The sequence below is a fragment of the Scylla paramamosain genome, chromosome 2 (assembly GCF_035594125.1).
Source record: "Scylla paramamosain isolate STU-SP2022 chromosome 2, ASM3559412v1, whole genome shotgun sequence".
NCBI classification, from domain to species: Eukaryota; Metazoa; Arthropoda; class Malacostraca; order Decapoda; family Portunidae; genus Scylla; species Scylla paramamosain.
In genome coordinates, this window is record NC_087152.1 from 882,339 (window position 1) to 902,500 (window position 20,162).

Genomic DNA, 20,162 nt, shown 5'->3' on the forward strand with positions numbered 1-20,162 from the left:
ATGGGTGCCCCGCCTGAGACCCGAGCCGTGCCTCTTTCCGGGAGAAGCAGTGATCATCAAGAGTAGTACGTAATTCCGGAGGTTCCCAAGGGGTCAGTGTTCACGTGGTGTCGGCGGGGCTCCTCACTCGGGGGTGGGAGCCGCGGAAGGAGGGCGGGGGCGGGGAATAGGTCGTATTTGTATTCGATTAAACATTCTCCATTAGTCGGCATTTCCATGAGAAAAGAGCGTCCCTTGTTCCTGAGAGAGTAGGAGGGGAGGGAGGGAGAGAATGAGGGAGGAATGGGTAGGGGAAATGGAAGGGATGGGAGGGAGGGACCCGCGTAGCTTTTTTATACCTCCCACGGTCTTCCAGTAAAGCCCCCCACCCCTCTCCCTCTCTCTCTCTCTCTCTCTCTCTCTCTCTCTCTCTCTCCATCTCTCGCTGCCTCCCCGCTACTGAAGGAGGGGTGAAAAGAGGCAGAGTACACAGGCAGGTGCAGGTGGACAGGGCAAGATGAACAGGTGCGGAGAGGGAACAAGGAATGGGACAAAATTTATATCAGAAGAAAAAAAGGAAAAGGAGATAAATTAAGAAAACGTACCACAGATATATATTCTGAATGAAGGATGAAAAGAAAAGACTAGTTAAACAAAGGAAATGTTTAATGAAAAATATGCCATTTCTTATGCAACTTTACAGCAATGGAATGAAAGGAAGTCTGGAGATAAGCAGAAGGATGGCGAGGGAGAAAAGGGAGGGAGGGAGGGGAGGGAGGGAGAAAAGGAAGGAAGGAAGGAAGAAAGGGAGAGGTGTTCAGGGGAGGGGTGGTGGTAGAGTGGTTATAACAGGTTTAGTACGTGTGGTGTCCTGCATCATTTGACTCCCGTCCCTTCCTCACCCTCAGCTCCTTATACGCCTAGCCACACTGCCGTTCCATTCCTGTCCTGCACGAGCATGATTTTACATAAAAAATATATGATGTGTCATCTATATTGAAGTCTATTTTTTACCTTCTGTCACTTTCATATATTTCAAATTTTCTTTTTCCATACCGTCGTTATCAAACGTGCGTTGGTTGCAAATCTGTACACGAAGGCATTACTTTTTCACCTTAATCTTTTCTTTATCTTCGTCTTGTCCTTATTCAAATTTTAACAAGCACAAGCTACGTTGCTTTCAAAGGGAATGTACGAGTATTATCAGTGACCAAAATCTCGTCACTCAAACTTTAAAACTCCTTGAAAAAACGTACTACATAAAAGCAGATTTTAAAGGTTGGGTCGTGTAGAAACACATGTACCTGTCCTCCTTAATGGACTTACCCAGGTGAGACGCAGGTTAATTGACAAAGATAGACGGCGGAGGCACGCGGTCAGCCACCTGAACCTTGCCCGGCGCTCTTTAGCCTTTCCAGCCCTTGCAGCCTTTTCCAGCCTTAGCCCGGACACTCACTCCTTGCCTTACCCACTTCGTCCCTACCATAACTGGGCACACGGCCCAACATGACACGCCGTTATTTCTATCGGTTCTTTACCAGAGTCCAGCAGAAGACTATACTATTTCCTTATTTTCCTATAAGTTCCTTTCACTTTCTATTGAAAGTTATCTACCTTCAAAACATACTCATACCTTCCCAGTAAAACTAAATTACCTTCCCTAAGCTCTCTTTTCACAAAAAAAGATTTCGCGCAGTTCTCACTTTCTTCCTCGTTTTTCTTTTCGCATAAACAACCGTCTCTTCCTCTTCACAAAATCTATAAATTTTAAAGGTCAAAATACAAGCTATCTCCCTCTAACTATCTCCCTCCAAGTATCTCCCGGCAAAAAAAAAAAAAGCTCAAGTCTTCTCAGATACAAGTCTTTCCCCTATCCTATACCCAACAGTGTCCTTTCTTTTCCTCAAAACGTCTACCTTCCCAAACAAAGCCATCTCCTTCAAGTACTTTTTGTTACTGATCCTCCCTTTCCCTAAACCGTAGGAATGGCATCGAGTAGGAAGATTTGCAGAATAGGACCGGGTGCAGCCACATCCTTCATGAATCAATGAGAAAGGAGCGGGAATATGTGTGTTTAGGACTCCCAAGGACTAGCGCGGGATGGCAGTGGTTGAAAAAGGAATGAAGAGTGGTAGTAATGATGGGTGGCGAAGGGCGGATTAAAAGAGGCATTGGCAGGTGGAAAAAGGCAGAAGAATAGAGTTGCTGAAATATGAAAGGGCACGGAGGAGGAGGGACCTAATGGAAAAAGAGGAGATAAGTTTTCGGATAAAGGTAATGAAGTGTAGAGGCCGTGGAGGTAACAAGCTGGGGGATATGAGAACGGAGGTACTGAAGTGTGGCGAAGCGGGGGAAGAGGAAGGAGGAGGGGTAAGAGTAAAGGGGGGAGGAGGAGGAGGAGGAGGAGGAGGAGGAGGAGGAGGAGGAGGAGGAGGAGGAGGAGGAGGAGGAGGAAAGTAAAGGACGAAAGAAAATAAGAAGGAAAATAATAGGTGGGAAGATGATACACACACACACACACACACACACACACACACACACACACACACAGAGAGAGAGAGAGAGAGAGAGAGAGAGAGAGAGAGAGAGAGAGAGAGAGAGAGAGAGAGAGAGAGAGAGAGAGAGAGAGAGAGAGAGTAAATATGAGTGAAAGGGGAAGAAAGGTATAAAGAAAAGCAGGGAAGGAGAAAGCAGAGACGAAAGAGGAGGAGCAAGAATAGGAGGAGGAGGATGGTGGGCGGGTCGCAGTGGGGTGGCGTGGGCGGAGGGGCGTGAGGAGTGGGGTGGGGGCGAGCTAGTGACGGTGAGTGGGCTGCGGGGGTCACGCGCGGGGCGGGGCACCACCACCCGACCATCCCTCTCTGCCACACTTAGTCATAACGCCCTTAAATTATTGGCTCCACCAGCTTCCAATACCAAATAGGATAGTCGCAATAAATTACCCAAAGCGGGGGTACACGATAAGATTAAATGCAATATATTCTTGGGCGCGGGATGATGCGATGCTAGCAAGGGGCGATGTGACTGCCGCGATTCCTCTCCCTGATGCTGCGAACACGACTCCTCCAGCAGTGTTAAATTCGAGAGTCAGGCCTGGCGCTGCGTTCCAAGGCTCACTGCTGTAATCCATCAAGTTAATGGATGAGAGACTATGCACTGAATACCACGGATAGCGCAAGATAATACTCCTTATTGATATTGATGGTGTCCGGTCTTCTATGCACGATCTTAACACCTTCAAGTAAAGAGGATACTAGAGTTTAAAGATAATACGCACTGGATATCAAAGACAGTGTCATAGAACAGCTTATTGATAATGATGCCGTTCATTTCAGCTTACGGGACTGTAAGTACTTTTGATTTCAGAGTTTTAGGGCACTATGGGACGAATACTACAGCGACGAATAACACTTTACACTGATGGTGATGCTGGTCAGTCCTATGTACACGAACTAGTAAATGCTTTCGATTAAAGAGGAGCTTTGAGTTTTAGTACCGTTTTTAAGGGACGCGTATACGAGTGCTGGTGAAGTAAAAGAACATCCTTCCTCTTGTTTCTGATTCCTTTTAAGAACTTTAACGCACAAATCCTGGACGTGAACGCCGCAAAAACGAGTTAACCCGGCGCCACTCTGCGAGCCCTAGTCCGTTTGTTTACATCGAGGTACCGCCATCTTGCAGCTTTATCGTCCGACACTTGATGTACAATTATATTTCTTCCTTCTTGAGCGAAATCGTGAGCGCCGCTGTACCTTGACGGTGAGGCACGCAACTTTCCGCAAAATAATGCTTTAATGACCTAATCAGTGTCTCTCGCGGTGAGTTATATGTAATAAATTCACCTCCAGCGGACGAAAATGTTTACCCATGACATCATTAGGGTTGCCAGTTCACCGCACTCAACTATTTGTTTTGTATATACTATAATGCCTTTAAATTATTTGTGCATATCTGGGGAAAATATCTGTTTCTTTTATAACTGGAAATAGCTTGGGCAGATCGTGGTGGCGTGGTCAGGCGGGCGGCGCGGGGCGAGCAGGGAAGGCCGCGCGGGGCATCATAAAGGAGCAGCGCCGCGGGAGGAGCCCATCCGGCCACTCGGAGCGCACGACTGGTTACGAGAATTATTCCATTTTATCACCGACTTACTTCGCAGTATTGCCACACCACTTTTCTTGGGAACGAACCTTTACTGCTGTCATCTTCCTCCTCTTGTAAAGATCCATAAAAATTATATCATTTTACGGGGCTGTTAGTTCACTTTTCTCGGGCACGTATGTATGTACCTTTGCTATTGTCATATTCTCTCTTTTGTAAACGTCCATGGAAGGTGTGCCACTTCACAGTATTGTTAATTAGCTTTTCTCAGGAACGAACTTTTTACATTTTTTTTGTTTTCTTTGTTTTGCAATATCCATGAAATATTATGTATCACAATGGTATTACTCTGAACAATGGAATTTGTCAACTATGTTCTGCCAGTTCAGTTTTGAGAACAAATCTTTATCAGTGCAGCTTTATTTTCTTTCAATAATAAGCATCCATGAAACGTTCAGGTATACTCCTGATGATTAAAATTGACAGAATGATGTGAATTAGCGATCTTAGTTTTGCTGCTTCACTTTTTTTTGGAACAAAGCTTTATTGTTGTTATTTTCCCTAAATATCCATGGAAATATATCTCACAGTTATTAATCAGCGGAATGAACAATGAAAGTGCGTGTGTGTGTGTGTGTATGTGTGTTTTATATATATATATATATATATATATATATATATATATATATATATATATATATATAATATATATATATATATATATATATATATATATATATTATATATATATATATAATATATATATACTCGTATATATATATATATATATATATATATATATATATATATATATATATATATATATATATATATATATATATATATATATATATATATATATATATATATATATATATATATATATATATATATATATATATATATATATAATATTGATGTGGTTGCTGTGATGATATAAAATAAAATAAAATAATAAGGATGTATAATACAAATTAAATGTAAATAATCAGAAAAAAATATGTATGGAAAGCAGATCCACATAAACGTGTCTGGAAAAAAAAAAAAAATTCAACGAACTCATAAACTGATTAATGAATCAATAAATATACATTTAAATGTATCTATAAATTACAACAAATATTTAATGAACTAAAACAAAATATAAATTTATAAATTAATCCTCTGGTTAATGAACAAGTATGATGGATAGAGTGGCAAGCAAAAACAATTGTATTATCAGCACAGAGAAAATTGAATGAGGAAGCAAGATTAAGATAATTGGAGGAACGAAAGGCGATTACGTTGAAAATAAACATATTTTCCAGAAAGAGAGAGAGAGAGAGAGAGAGAGAGAGAGAGAGAGAGAGAGAGAGAGAGAGAGAGAGAGGTTGCTATGGCACACAAGGAGAGGAGGGTCGAAACAAAACACTCCCTCTAAGTCAGCGCGGCGCCACATAAGGAAGGGACGGAACCGTGTCTTCCCTGGCCTCGCCCCCGCCCCGCCACAGCCCGTATTAGGGAAGCGCCATGCTGTATCACTGGGTTAATTGGCCACTGGACATCACACACTGACAGCGGGATGCACCGGTAGCCAGGGCAGGGTTAGGGCACCAGAACATGATGACAAATAAGTTGCGGTTCGGTGAAAACAACAACAACAACAACAACAACAACAACAACAACAACAATAACAATAACAATAATAATAATAATAATAATAATAATAATAACAGTAAAGACTACGACGAGAAGGGGGACAAGGAACACAAAGGAAGAAGAAAAACGCTTATTGCCCCTTATAGGGTTGTGTATGGTGACTAGGCTCTTTGACATACAGTGGGAGAAGCAAGAGGATGGACGAAGGATCCTCTTAACCCACTTGTCACGACCGGGAAGGAAAGGAGGAATATTATGCAGTATAGAGAAACTACTCGCACATGTGAATTTTATAAGGAAGATGTAAAAACTGTCACTTTTGCTACTTCTGGAACAGGAGGAAGAGGAGGAAGAGGAGGAAAAGGAACAGCAGCACAAGCACAGTGCCAGGGAGGGCTGGTGCAGTCAGGGTCGCGCGGGATGCAGACTTTAGGACAGAAGGGAAAGGGAAGCGGCGACCCGTTTTCACCATTCATGCATTCCATTGTGTGACTCATTAGGAGTATAAGTAGGAGGAGGAAGAAGAGGAAGAACAAGCAGCGGAGGAGGAGAACACTTTTACCGTTTGACTATTTTTCCCTCAGTCATCAACAACTTTTAGATACTTAAAATTTCTCTAGTTCAAGTACAAAATTAACCTTCTATATTCTCTTTTCTGCCTCTTCTGTCTCCACGCAAACCATATAATGCAGTGGAGGTTAACAAAGGACGTCCGTAGTAGACGTAGCAATGTGAGGGTTAAAAAGGCCACTCAACCGTCAGGTTCTTGAGGGAACACAGCCATTCACACGATGCCCGGAAGATCAAGACAGACAGCGTGTAGCAGTGGCCTGAAAGCGCGGACCTGTCGCTGTCCAAATTTGGGAGCTGGAGTAATTCTGAGCGTTGTCACAACCACAGTAAACTTAGTGCCTGTTTAAAAGAGGACGACGATCGGGAGTTAAAACATTATATTCTTTCTCTTATTTAGCAGAGAGACTGTAAGTCCTAAGTGTCTAAGTGGTTCTTGGTGCTGTCACTTGACCTCACGCCTTGCATTCGTCTTGGAAAACTGTTGATAAGGGAGTGACTCTGCATCATCACCATCCTTACTATCATCACTGCTGTCATCGTCATCATCATCATTGTCAACAATTGCAGTCTCTTTGAATCTATACATTACATGATAAATGCCGCCAACATCCATGACCACTCATCTCCAGTAACTTTAACAAAACCTCATCCGTTACAGAAAAACTTCCTAAGCCCCAATCATTACAGAAAGCATCCGTAAAGGGAATTTCACAGTACGAGTAACTGCATTCAACTCATTTAATGCTTCCTTCAAATCCAAAGTTCATACGCTAATGAAAGTTTGGCTGTATATGTATATAATAAGAATATGTATGTGTGAATAATGGGAATAAGTATCTGTTATTACTGTATCATATGTTACGTATGTTCTAAGTGAGTATGATATCCATATGAAATTATGTACACACTCGTGTGGACATACACAAGCTCGGGCGCGCACACACACACACACACACACACACACACACACACACACACACACACACACACACACACACACACACACACACACACACACACACACACACACCTTCCCTAAAACGGCATGAAGTGACCACCAACATGACGCAGAGTTAATTATTTTTCATATTTGTTGCTAAACGAGTCATGAGTAAAACAGTACTTCCTTCACATATTTACCGCGATGACCTCATCCATTCATCCCTTCCTTCATTATCCGCAAACCTGTTCCCAGCCCGGCGTAAGGGAGGCACAAGCTCAATGGTTTAACGCTACGGAGAAAAAAGTAGAGAGAGAGAGAGAGAGAGATAAAAAAAAAACTTACAACTTTAAAGCCTACCTGCCAGCCTTCCTGAAACGTGCTTACTTCAAGGGTGTAATTAGCAAAAGGTGGGCGCTTAATGGCCGATGTGATGGAGGTCCAGCGCCAGTCATGCCGCCCACTTCCTCGCCACTTACATGTTCCCTGACCACCAGTGCCACGCATATATATATATATATATATATATATATATATATATATAATATATATATATATATATATATATATATATATATATATATATATATATATATATATATATATATATATATATATATATATATATATGCGTGTGTGTGTGTGTGTGTGTGTGTGTGTGTGTGTGTGTGTGTGTGGCACTGATGGTCAGCGTGCATGTACCTTATTACATTTACTGCTGTTAAGCATGAATAAACTTTGGAACTCTCTAAGATGATATTTTCCCTCCTTTCAGCGACTTGGGCTGCTTCATGAGAGAAGTATGAGGGACTATGAAACTAGATTGGCTTTCTAAATTGGGATCCTTTTCTTGCCTAACTCGCACACACACGCGCACACATTTCTGTCAACGCTTTTTGTTCAACAGCATACATAAAGATCTTCCACATAATTCTCACTGCCTCTGACTCTGAATGTTACTTCATACAATATGAGAAGTCGATAACCAGCATTAACTTAAGAAAAACAGTAATAAAGATGATAATACTGTAGAGATCTGTTCTCGTTTTCAATTAACTTCAAATTATTTCTAAAGCATGAAAGATCACACAATATGTATTTTAGCAACTGTTCATAAAAGAAATGTATTGCTATAATAGCCACATTCCAACACATTCGAGACTTTCATGAAACATAAAACTCCTACACAGATGAAAAATTTCCCATTTATGTATGGTAAGTAATGACTATTGCTCCACAGATTATCTCAGGTTTGGATATACCACTTACACTTGTCACACTCGCTGCACGTCAGGCACCAAAACATACATTCTAAACACATACACTTGAGGCGGTGGAGGAAGCGACGGCACTTTTTAAAACAAGTTTCGTAGGTAACGCCGCTACTGTTTAATATGGGTACTTTCACTAGAAACACCACTTTTTAGGCAACTGTAGCGTCTCCATTATTATAATTATTATTTTTTTCCAAGCAAGTAGCAGCAGCGGTAGTTGTCGTCTGTTTTTTAGACAAGCATTTACATTCAAGCGGTAACTTTCCGGGAGGATGCGCTCAAGACTGCCGAGAACATAGAATTGAAGCTTTCACACATTTTATGACCACACGACCTCTAAGTTTGGAGCCTTAGCATTCTTGTGAGTCTGTTATGAAGATAGGTGTATAAGGAGAGAGAGAGAGAGAGAGAGAGAGAGAGAGAGAGAGAGAGAGAGAGAGAGAGAGAGAGAGAGAGAGAGAGAGAAAGAGAGAGATGGATGGACATATACAGATTAACAATATTCATACAATTTTCGATCGATAAAATAAATAAACAAAGAACGAAAGCAAAGAAATCAATTCCCATTACCTAAACACGTAAGCTTCCTCTACCAATACAAAATGAGAAAGTAATAATAAACGATCACTCGAATAAAAGAGAAAAAAATTATAGATACATGTAACTTATACAACCAAGGGGCCTATAAACCTGAAAGCTCAATGTAGTATTAACCCTTGCTTGTGTCCCAGAGAGAGAGAGAGAGAGAGAGAGAGAGAGAGAGAGAGAGAGAATGTAACTGCGGAGCGAGCGACCTCACCCCGCCGACCCCCAACCAACCACCCTCCCCACCCCCAAGCACACGCACGATCCCTCTCAGGCAGCGAGGCAATGGCACGCCCTAATAAGGCACACTTTTCTATACCTACAAATCGTTTCTTGCACTCACTTAAATTTCAATTAAATATATTCTAACATTTAATTTCTCTTACATTTTTTTTTCCTCTACCAGCTATTAGAAACAGTTAAGAGAATCAACATTCGATAATTATTTTTCACCAGAGAGTGTCATTTAGATTTATCGTCACATTCGAGATATTTTTTTTTCCCTCCCTCTGTTACTTGTCAGCCACGTGATCTAAGAGTAATCGAACCGTATATGAGAATGAGTGCGTGTCTAGGTACAGGGGGAGAGACAGGGAGAGAGGGAGAGGGAGGAAAAGACTAGCCAGGATACCACCACAACCACCAGCACCACCACCCCCCTTCTGCACGGAGCACGCCACCTGGTCTCGAATCCTGATAACACCCTCTCCTGAGTTAAGAGGTAATGGGTGACCGGATTTGGAATATTTTAAGGAAATTCTGCTCTCTTCGGGTGAGGCAAGGCAAGCTCTCGTCATGCTCCCCTTCCCGCCCTCCTCCCTTCCCCCGCCTGCTACATCCTCTCCCCTTCACCAGGCGCAGTTCGACCACGGGTAAAACTGCATGCATAATTGTCTTCAAGGATGCGATTTAACATCAGGTATCGCCTTTCGCAGTCCATCACCAGGGCGATTTATCCCGCAAAATGCCGGGCGGCGGGCAGCGCGTCGTGTGTGCTCATAATGCGACCCTCCCACAACACTCCATCTCGTGCTGTCTCGCTGCTTCGTTCGTTCGTTCGAGGATCTGGAGTTTCATTTCATGGAATCCTGCTGCATTTGATTTTCGGAAAGGAGACAAGACCAACATTGATTAGAGCCTTAAAGGTTTAATTTTTGGAAGCAAAGGCATTTGCAGGTGAACCGGGGACAGGAACAAATAATGATTACGAAAAGTGAACATAAACACACAAGAAAAACAAACAACCACAGACCTGCTGGTCATAACGACCCTGCTTGTGATAAACTACAGTAACATAAATCAGCAACACTATCTAATCTACAGTAAAACACTATTCAATCCAAAGTAACTTACACAGGTAGCTATGTACATTTAACATACGGTATTTTCTCTTGTGCATACATCAGAATTCCTTACAGTAGAACATATATAAGATATACAAAGCTATTAATATAGAAAGAGCTATAATTTTCCAGTGCCGCTTTCACTTCAGAACCACTGCAGTAATGAACTGACGAGCACGAGCTGTGAAGGCACAAAAACACTGAGGCAATGTTGTTGTTGCACAGACAACGAGGGAGGTGACTTCCCTGCTTCACTGCCAACCCAGTGCTCAGTGCTCACTTCCTTCCGTTTCCCTCTTGTTCCCTTCCCCCTTCTTTTCATACTCCTTCCTTCACTTCTCTCCTTTCTTCTCTTCCTTCATCCCTTCTTCTGTCTCCTTTCTTCTCTCTTTCTTTCTATCTGGAATAAAATAGAGAGAGAGAGAGAGAGAGAGAGAGAGAGAGAGAGAGAGAGAGAGAGAGAGAGAGAGAGAGAGAGAGAGAGAGAGAGAGAGAGAGAGAGAGAGAGAGAGAGAGAGAGAGAGAGAGAGAACCTTACAAACACATGAAAATTACGGTAATAATATGAAAAAAAAAATAATAATAATTGCCGCATATCCTAAAGCATGAGTGGAGTACATCTGCCACCCAGCGAGTGAAATAACTGCCCAGTGAGTGTTATCATATTCACGTGTCCTCAGGGGGTGAAACTGCGGCGGATCGTTACACCTGCTTTATTATCAGTGTGACGCGCGGTGATGAGCGTCAAAGGTAATGTTAAGGTCCATATTCTCAAGGACTTGGGGTGTCGCCATTCGTCATCTTCGGCTGTGTATTGTGGGTATATAAGGAGAAGAGATAGTGCTACAGAAATCTGCGGGAGTGAGCTGCAAACTGAGGGGACGATTTCTACCTAAGCAAAAAAAGAAAAAAGTTATTTGATATCAGTTTTAACCACAAGTCAGAAAGCTGTTGTTATTTTTGCAGCTGTGTAAAGCTATGTTGCTTTGTCATTGTTACTGTTGTCATCTTTTTCCTTACTGTCATTACTACTTTTATTGTTAGTGATACTTCTGTTGTAAATTGAAGAGTGCGGGGAGTACAAACATGACGATAAGAACAAGAGGTAAAAAGCAAAGTTTAAGTGTAAGAACAGCAGGAAGTTAAGGAGATTATACCACACAGTCATCTAATCTCTTAGAACTCGTATCAACAAACATTCCACTCCTTCAATATCTAATCAAATAATCACCGATCTCTTCACTGGAAAGTTTAAACAATGACAACTTTTCGTACTTAGGTTTACATTGGCGCAGGGATGTGGCGGCTCACTGCACCGTACAGTGCGGGCTATACTGTAATGCAGCAAGTCGACATAGATCATACAGTGTGTGTCTCCGTGTTCCCTGCGTGTCATGACATACGAGACTGAAATGAGAAGAGCCAGGGGAATGTGTCTCCTGCCGCTCTTTGTTCTGGCTCGGGGATAACTAAAGAGGCCCTTCACCTCCATGCCAGGGATTCTCAATCAGAGGTAAGTAATATTTATCCCCTGAAAGTAGAAAGTCATTTGGCATGGGGTACATACTCGTATATCGTACGGAAAATATTAAAAAGAAATATGATATGGTATAGCCGGTTAGTAAACGAAAAAAAAAAAAAAAAAAAACAAGAAAACCTCCTCAAATCTATACAATTTTATCTCCGCTATGAATGTACAAATACTCGTCATCGTATTTTGTATACTTCCTGTGCCTTTATGCAATACATTGTTTTTTTGTAAGGGAATTGTGAATAAACAGCGAAATACATGAAATTGAAAGAGTAAATCACATAAAAGACTGAAAAATTATGGAAATTATTATTATATGCTTTGTTTCATCAAAAAACGCTTTGCTTATGAAGGGTGCTAGTCTAGTATTCTGATACACAGACGTCTTAATGTAAAACTTATTCATTTTTTTCTTTTACTTGATAACACTCGATAACAATAACCGTTCTTTTCTGTGTTCTTGCCAACAACATTCAACAAGGAAAAGGAAGATGAAGGAGGAAAACAAATCAACAAGCAGTGTCACCAGCAAGGAAAGGAAGAAAGAAACACTGCAGTCAAAGAGACACGAGTGTGCCCCGATATTAAGGGCGAATGCTACTCCGTGAAACAGGAAAGAAGTGAATTCCACGATATGTACCAAGAACGAGAACATCTGGCGGAAAGTAAGTGCGCCAGGAGTACAAAGAGCGAAGAATGAAGAGATTCGGGAAGTACAAAAGGGAGTCAGAACACATTAAATATGAGCTGAGATCGAGTGAGAAAAAGCTAAACGAAATAGATAAAAGGTTAAAAAAATATAAGAGGAAATCAAAAGAGATGAGACGAACTACGAACACCACACAAAAAAAAAAGTACATGACGAAATGCTAGATAATTCAACAAAATAGTTAAAGAATAAAAATAAAAATGCTGTATAAAAAGAAAGAGGCGAGACGAAATAGGGATACTGCACAACATAAGTAGAAAAAAGAGAAAAAAAAGTCACGCGATTAAACGAAAAAGATAAAAAAATGAAGTAATGTATGAAAGAAGAGAGAGAGAGAGAGAGAGAGAGAGAGAGAGAGAGAGAGAGAGAGAGAGAGAGAGAGAGAGGAGAGGAGAGAGAGAGAGAGAGAGAGAGAGAGAAGGATCGGCAAAAGTAACTGAGTGTATGTACTTGCTTAATGATATTTAATGGAAAATGAACACGGAGAAGTGAATGTGTGGAGGAGGAAGAGGAGGAGGAGGAGGAGGAGGAGGAGGAGGAGGAGGAGGAGGAGGAGGAGGAGGAGGAAGGAAGTGGTGGAGTGAAAAGTGCGGTCGTGGGTGTGGACGGTGTGGTGGTGACTGAGCCGCACAATAGCCACCTCCTTGCGCCATACTGGGAGAGTGATCACCACCAAGCCACACCAATATTTAACGTCCTAACTGGCGCCGTCACAAACGTCTGACCTCCCGGAACCCGCGACCATTACGGGGCTTGTTTGCTAGCGAGCCCCGAGTGGGTCCGTCCGTGCCTGGTGACGCTGGCGGCGGGTGGCGGTGGTGGTGGTGGTGGAGGTGGTGGTTGTCATGGGTGGTGGTGGTAACACTGATGGATGACTGACGATACTCTGTGAGGTTCAGTGGCTGATTTTTTATTAATTTCATTGCAGGTGTGTGTGTGTGTGTGTGTGTGTGTGTGTGTGTGTGTGTGTGGGTGTGTGTGTGTGTGTGTGTGTGTGTGTGTGTGTGTGTGTGTGTGTGTTTGACTAGTTGTGGTCAACAGTGTATAAACTAAACTTTTGGTCCTGTCTCCTTATCTACAATTGTCAAATTCTACAACTCTCACGTATAGTTTAACCACGTCATCTAAAGTCAGAGGTGTTTTATAGCGGGTAAAATATTAACAATGACAGCAGGACTGTCTATGTATGTCCGGCGATGATGCAGCTGTAACAAATAAAGGTAGCCAACTGAATAACATCATGGCGCCATTCACTTGTAGACCAAACTGCACTTTTCCGCTTCCATGTTCTATAGAATCACTGTGAACGAGTAACATTACCATCCTACCCCCGTGCAAGTATCCACTAGTGTGCTTTTTATTCAGAATAAAAAAAAAAAAAGGCATTCCATTAATTTTTTTGGGGGAAAAGTTTTTTTTTTTTTTTTCGTATAGTGTTTAGTTGTTCCAGGGCAGATTTCTCTACGTGCATAAAAGGAGATAATACTTGAAATCATGAAAGTTCCGAAGCGCGGTATCGCCTCTTTTCCGGTATTATCCCTAACACCAGTGTCTCCCAGGGCGGGTGATTGCTGGGGAGACTGCGGGGAGCGTGAGGGTGCGTGGGGATGACAGAGTCCCCCGACATGCAGACACGTCGGCCACCAGGATGAAGCATCGCCACAACACCCCGGCACGTACACGCTCTACACAAGCGTGTCTGGTAAGAGCGTGCTGGAGCATGCATGCAAATTGAAACCAAGGATGTGGTGGGAGGAAGTCGGGGAGATGAAGGGGAGAAAGAGACAGGGAGAGGAGAGGGAAGGAGGGAAAGGAGGGACGAGGCTCGGTGGGGATTCGATGTCTCACTCAGGAATACGAAGCGGAGCGGCGCACACTGATCAAAGGCCGCCCCGATAATGTCTCACTGCCTTACTTGATGTCTATTCAGGTGAAAGTTCTATAAATTAGCATCAAGCACAACATATATACGAGTATATTCGATTCCCTTAAAAGTTTTATTGAAGTTATCTATTATTATTTCTATTCACTGGGTGTTATAAGCAACGTCTTCAAATTTTGTCTGAATAAATTTCCAACACAATGATCAATAGAGTATGACTAATTTGATTAATTTACAAAGTGTGTATATATATATATATATATATATATATATATATATATATATATATATATATATATATATATATATATATATATATATATATATATATATATATATATATATATATCTCTTAGATTAATAAATAAAATATAATGCAAGACTGTGAAAACTGCAACACCAGAATTGTTCGCTGCCTTTCTCTTTCTTGAACAACTATGGGAATTCCTTAAGTAACTACCCAAACAGGCAGGAAACAATGGAAATAACAATAAAGAAAACAAGAGTCAGAACGTCGCAGCAGCCGGCGTGGCCTCCCGCCGTCACGCTCCCATGATGGACGGTGGACAAACTCGGCTCGGGGCGCGTGAGTGACGGACATTAAGGCTCATAACCATACACGTCTGGTCTCTTGTTTCAGGGCGCTCGATGCATGCCCGATAGAGTGGCTGGGCGGGCGTGAGGGATGTTCTCAGTGTAGTGTGTAATGGACTAATATTTCCTGATAATACCTTGGTCTGCCTCCCTCCCGCCTTGATACAGACGTCAGCATCAGGGCGCCCACAGCACCGCCCGCCATTCATGTCACGCGCGCCTCCCACGTGGATGCAACCTTTCTTCCTTCCGGCTTGTGAGTGTTGCGTTGCGTTTCGAGGACTGTAGCCAAAGTGGTAAATATTACTTTCAAGAAGCTTTATAAAGAATTTCCTTTCAATTTTACTTTCCATCTTTTCTCCGACACTGCCTTATAGTTTCACCACAGAAGCCTCACACCCACTCAAACCCCACCCATCCACCCGCACACACACACACACACACACACACACCACACACACACACACACACACACACACACACACACACACACACAAATTAGTAAGAGCCCCTAATTTGTTTTTTAATGGTTTCTTAATACGTACTTGTAAATTAGTACAGCTTCGCGCCGTGCTCAATTTAAGCATGATGATGTGAGGAAATCTCGCTTTATTCATCAACATGCAAACACACACGCACAAAAAGAAAAGTTGCCTTAAGTCTGAGGAGGATCCATCTCGGTCTCATACAAGCCCAGCCGGCGAGGCGCTGCCACAGGGATTAAAAGTCCTCTGTGACGGAGCGAACCAAGGCCTGGCAGCCCCGGGATCCCAGCGAGGGTTCCCGCCCCCACCACGAGGCACCTGCCACCTTCAGATTAAGACAAAGGGGCTCACCTACTCACCAGGGGAGGAATGAGTCCTCGCAGCCGACTAATGAGGGTAATCAGGGGGCATGAAGGGTAGACAGAGGCCCGGCTGTGGCTGGCCCTGTCCGGTGATGGGCGGCAGAAGGCGGAACAGTCCTCGCCCGTGTTCTCCCGTCGGCCTTCCTTGGGATGTTTTTACTGCTGCAATGACAACAATAATGATGATTGATGGGGCAATTAAGCGAATAAAAGTTCTTATTAAGAGATCTTCCCTCGGAGAAAGTAAATGTATTCAGCACTATACTTTACACATTTTCAATATGGGCTTATGTTACAACTGGCATCGCACTCACTCTGGCATTCTGTGCACACACCACGCTGACTGTTTTCCCCAAAGAGAGCAAATCTGGATGACAAATGCTATAATAGGGAGAAACACACACACACACACACGCACACACACACACACACACACACACACACATTTAGAAAAAAATAAGGTAATATGGTATTAAAAGCAATGAAAATTACCTATCCTGTAAAAACACAAGTAGGTAGGTATACATGAGTCTCAATAAACAGGAACATTTTGAGACAGCTTGGAGTATTTGCACCTCACCATTTTTTTTGACAGCGGCGATAAGTCACAAAAAAGTCGCAGGTCAGCGCTGGCTCATTAAAATTTCCAGTATCGCACAGACAATGGCAATTACTGTATTAAAAACAAAAACGTTGGCGCTATAAAATTATAACGTAAGAGCACAGGCACAATTAGAGCCTATGCATTCATTGAAGCTGCAAGAAGCCAGTAGGCCTACACATGAATACACCCATGTCAATGAATTTGTCCAACCTTCTCTTAAAGCTCTCCACTAACTCACCTCTCGTAATAAATGAATATACGGAATAATGCGATTCGTAATTAAATTTATCGGTGTTTTTATTATCATAACTACAATAATAATCATGTAGTACTTATACTGGCCTGCATTATCACATCACCATTCCACAACAGAATACCGAAGTATGCATAACAACTAGTTTGACTGAGCGTGTTATCTTCATCCCTCCTATCATCATCATCATCATCATCATCATCATCCGAGTCTTCTCATCTCTGTCAAGTCCCTATTCACTCCAGGCTACCCGAGTAAAAGATCTAATTTCATATCCCCATGTAGATCTCTGCAGCCCTGCCTCCTTACACTTGCACCACCCCTACATCGACCTGTGTTATTTGCTACCTTGTCGACCCATCACACCTTCACATTACAGTTGTTAATTGTTACCCTTCGCCCCATCAGACCTTCACATTACAGCTATTGCTTGATACTCCCTCGCCCCATCAGACTTTCACATCACAACCTCAGTAGTTCAGAGCAGGCGGGGAAGAACCAAGGCTAGGCAGAGAGAGCCGCGTGTCCTGGACCTTCCCCTCACTTCTACCTTCTGTAAACTTTAATTATGATTGATGGATGCTGTCACTTTCTGCATCAAGACGACGCCTTTTACGATGTTTTCATCCCTCAACGCTGGTCCATCAGGGATTTTTGTTGCTGTTAGTCCTGTACGTGGCATGGGGGTAGAAAATGATGCATGACATAATATATTAGCATGCTGTCTGTTCTCCCTGAAACTGACAAATCGGCGCTCAAATATGGACTCAGATTAAACATATACTGATTTATTGAAGACCTGACCATGGCGGCGCTAGCTGCTTGTGTCTACAGATCCAGAAACAAATGAGTTGGATCAGTACTTTAGTGAGGCTCAGGAGTCTCGCCATGATCCCGGAGACGCCAGAGACGCAATCACACACTGGGGAATATGATTAGATTAACCTAAACATATGAATTAATTGACGTATAAATAAAAGAAAAAAGATGAACATAGAAAAATGAATGCCAGATATAAGGGATGGTCAGAGAATAATTAAAGCAAAGAGTATGGTAGAGTAAAATAAATAAAGAAAAGAAAAGAAAGACATGCAATCCCCCGAAAAAAAAGTAAAAAACCATGTGTTCATTTCATCACATAATAAAACATCATTATTACCACAAAAATATTTCTTCCTTCCTTTTATATCATCATCCCATTAATTTCTAAGACAAGGTAAATTTCCGGTGGGTGTCTTTTCTCAGGTGAATCATGTGCAAACATTAGTTAACTTTAGTACGTAAACTTCTGCCTTAGACCTTGACAAATGTCTCTATTCTCTCACCTACTAACTGGAAAAAACTGCAAGACTTTCTAAAATTCTTACGACTACCTTCTTTTTGTTCGTCTCAAGATTTTATTAATCAGAAAATCAGACAAAAAAAAAAATGTTGTTTGAATTTATAACACCTATTTACCACGCTAAACCAAAGGTCCGAATTGCCCATCATAGAAAAATAAGCAGTTATTAGTAACTAACGGTAAAGTTCACTTAAATTTGGTTTGCTACACTTTCCTGCACAAAATCTGCCTGATTATTAGACATCAAAGCCAGTATATGTCATGGAGGCTCGTCGCACAAACACGCCTTAATATGTCACAAGTTAAACCAAGCAAGTTGATTTTTAAGTTCACCCGGGAAAGTTGGACAGAGATCAAACAAATGAGTGGGAAAGGTGGTTGAGGAACTCAGGCTGAAGCAGAAGCATCATATATTCTCTTACCTGGACAAAAATTACGCAAGTAAATGTGAAAGGCGGCAGAGAAATCCACGCTGGAGCAGTACTATGCATATATTCTCTGCTCTACCTTGAGAATTTTCACCACCTTTCACATGCATTTCCCTAATCTTTTATCCACTTAGGAGAATATATAGCACATCTCCTTCAGCCTGAATCTCTCTACCACCTTTTTCGCTCATACAGGCACTAAAACTAGCAACTTTTATAGATTTCATCCAATGCTACTAAATTTATATACTTGTTTAGCGTTTTAAGGCACCGTGTTTGCCGTTGTGAACTGCAGAGGAGTATAATCCGTGGCGGGCGAGAGCTTGCCTGGGTATCTGCAAGCATCACTGGAGTGGTGTTGTCAGCGGCGGCGGGACGGTGGTGAAAGCGAATAGATGTGACAGCGATGAAGGGAACACATCTTACTAACCAAATGAGAGAGAGAGAGAGAGAGAGAGAGAGAGAGAGAGAGAGAGAGAGAGAGAGAGAGAGAGAGAGAGAGAGAGAGAGAGAGAGAGAGAGAGAGAGAGAGAGAGTTGGTGGGAAGGTGGAAGTAGCATCTCAGGTAGTGAGGAACACGAGAGAATGAGGAGGAGGAGGAGGAGGGAAGAGGCTTATGGGATCCAGTTGTGGGTGATGGATGGCGGGAAGACTGCGAGCGAATGAGTGGTCACTGATATTAATTGTTTCTGAACGCTTCATTTCTCATTACCGCAGATAAGGGCTCACAGAGGGGCGCGCCGGGGAGTCTGCGTCGGCCACTCCGTCAAGGGAGGCGCTGCGGCGTGTTCCATTAGCGGGGATATCAGCCAAAGGAGCGGCGTGTCAGCGGGGCCAATACAGGGTTAAAATAGAGGTGAGGGAGGACTTTCTCTGCCTGGCTAAAGCTTTGATGACTTAATTAAGCAGCATGCAAATTTTCCCCATCGTCTTGTATAGCGGGGGGTGTCGTGATTGGGGCGATACCAGGCCTAATCTGCGAGCGTTATCACAAAACCGCTGTAAAGGTCGGCTAATCGGTCCCGGGGAAGTGAGGCGTGTGTCAGGACGAGGTGTTGGCTGCGCGCCGGGAGGCAGGGACGACTGGCTGGCTGGCTGGCTGACTGGATGGTTGGCTGGTTGGCTGGCTGACTGGCTAGCTGGCTGGTTGACTGGATGGCTGGCTGGCTGACCTGGTTGGTTGGCTGGATGGATGGCTGGCTGGCTGGCTGACTGGCTGGTTAGCTGGATGGCTGGCTGGCTGGCAGACTGGCTGACTGGCTGACTAGCTAGTTGGCTGGCTGGCTGGCTGACTGGTTAGCTGGATGGCTGACTTCTTTGGAGGAAGTAGCATCTTTGCCAAGCTAACTTCCTCCCCTACACACACACACACTCTCTCTCTCTCTCTCTCTCTCTCTCTCTCTCTCTCTCTCTCTCTCTTTCCAGAGTTTTTAGACCATGATTGATGAACCAATTTTCTGCCGGTCTCACTTGAGTGTAGGCTGATCACACACAGCTCAGACGAGACAATTGAGAGAGAGAGAGAGAGGAGAGAGAGAGAGG

The 20,162-nt window shown here is 42.8% G+C and overlaps 1 long non-coding RNA gene across 1 annotated transcript in view; it reads right to left on the bottom strand.

Annotated features, from left to right (window-relative positions):
* LOC135107963 (uncharacterized) overlaps window positions 1-20,162 on the bottom strand; it is a 55,993-nt gene that overhangs the window by 13,332 nt on the left and 22,499 nt on the right. The window contains exon 2 of the long non-coding RNA XR_010272073.1: window positions 15,991-16,155. This is a non-coding gene — a long non-coding RNA (uncharacterized LOC135107963). The remainder of the gene's footprint in view (window positions 1-15,990; window positions 16,156-20,162) is intronic.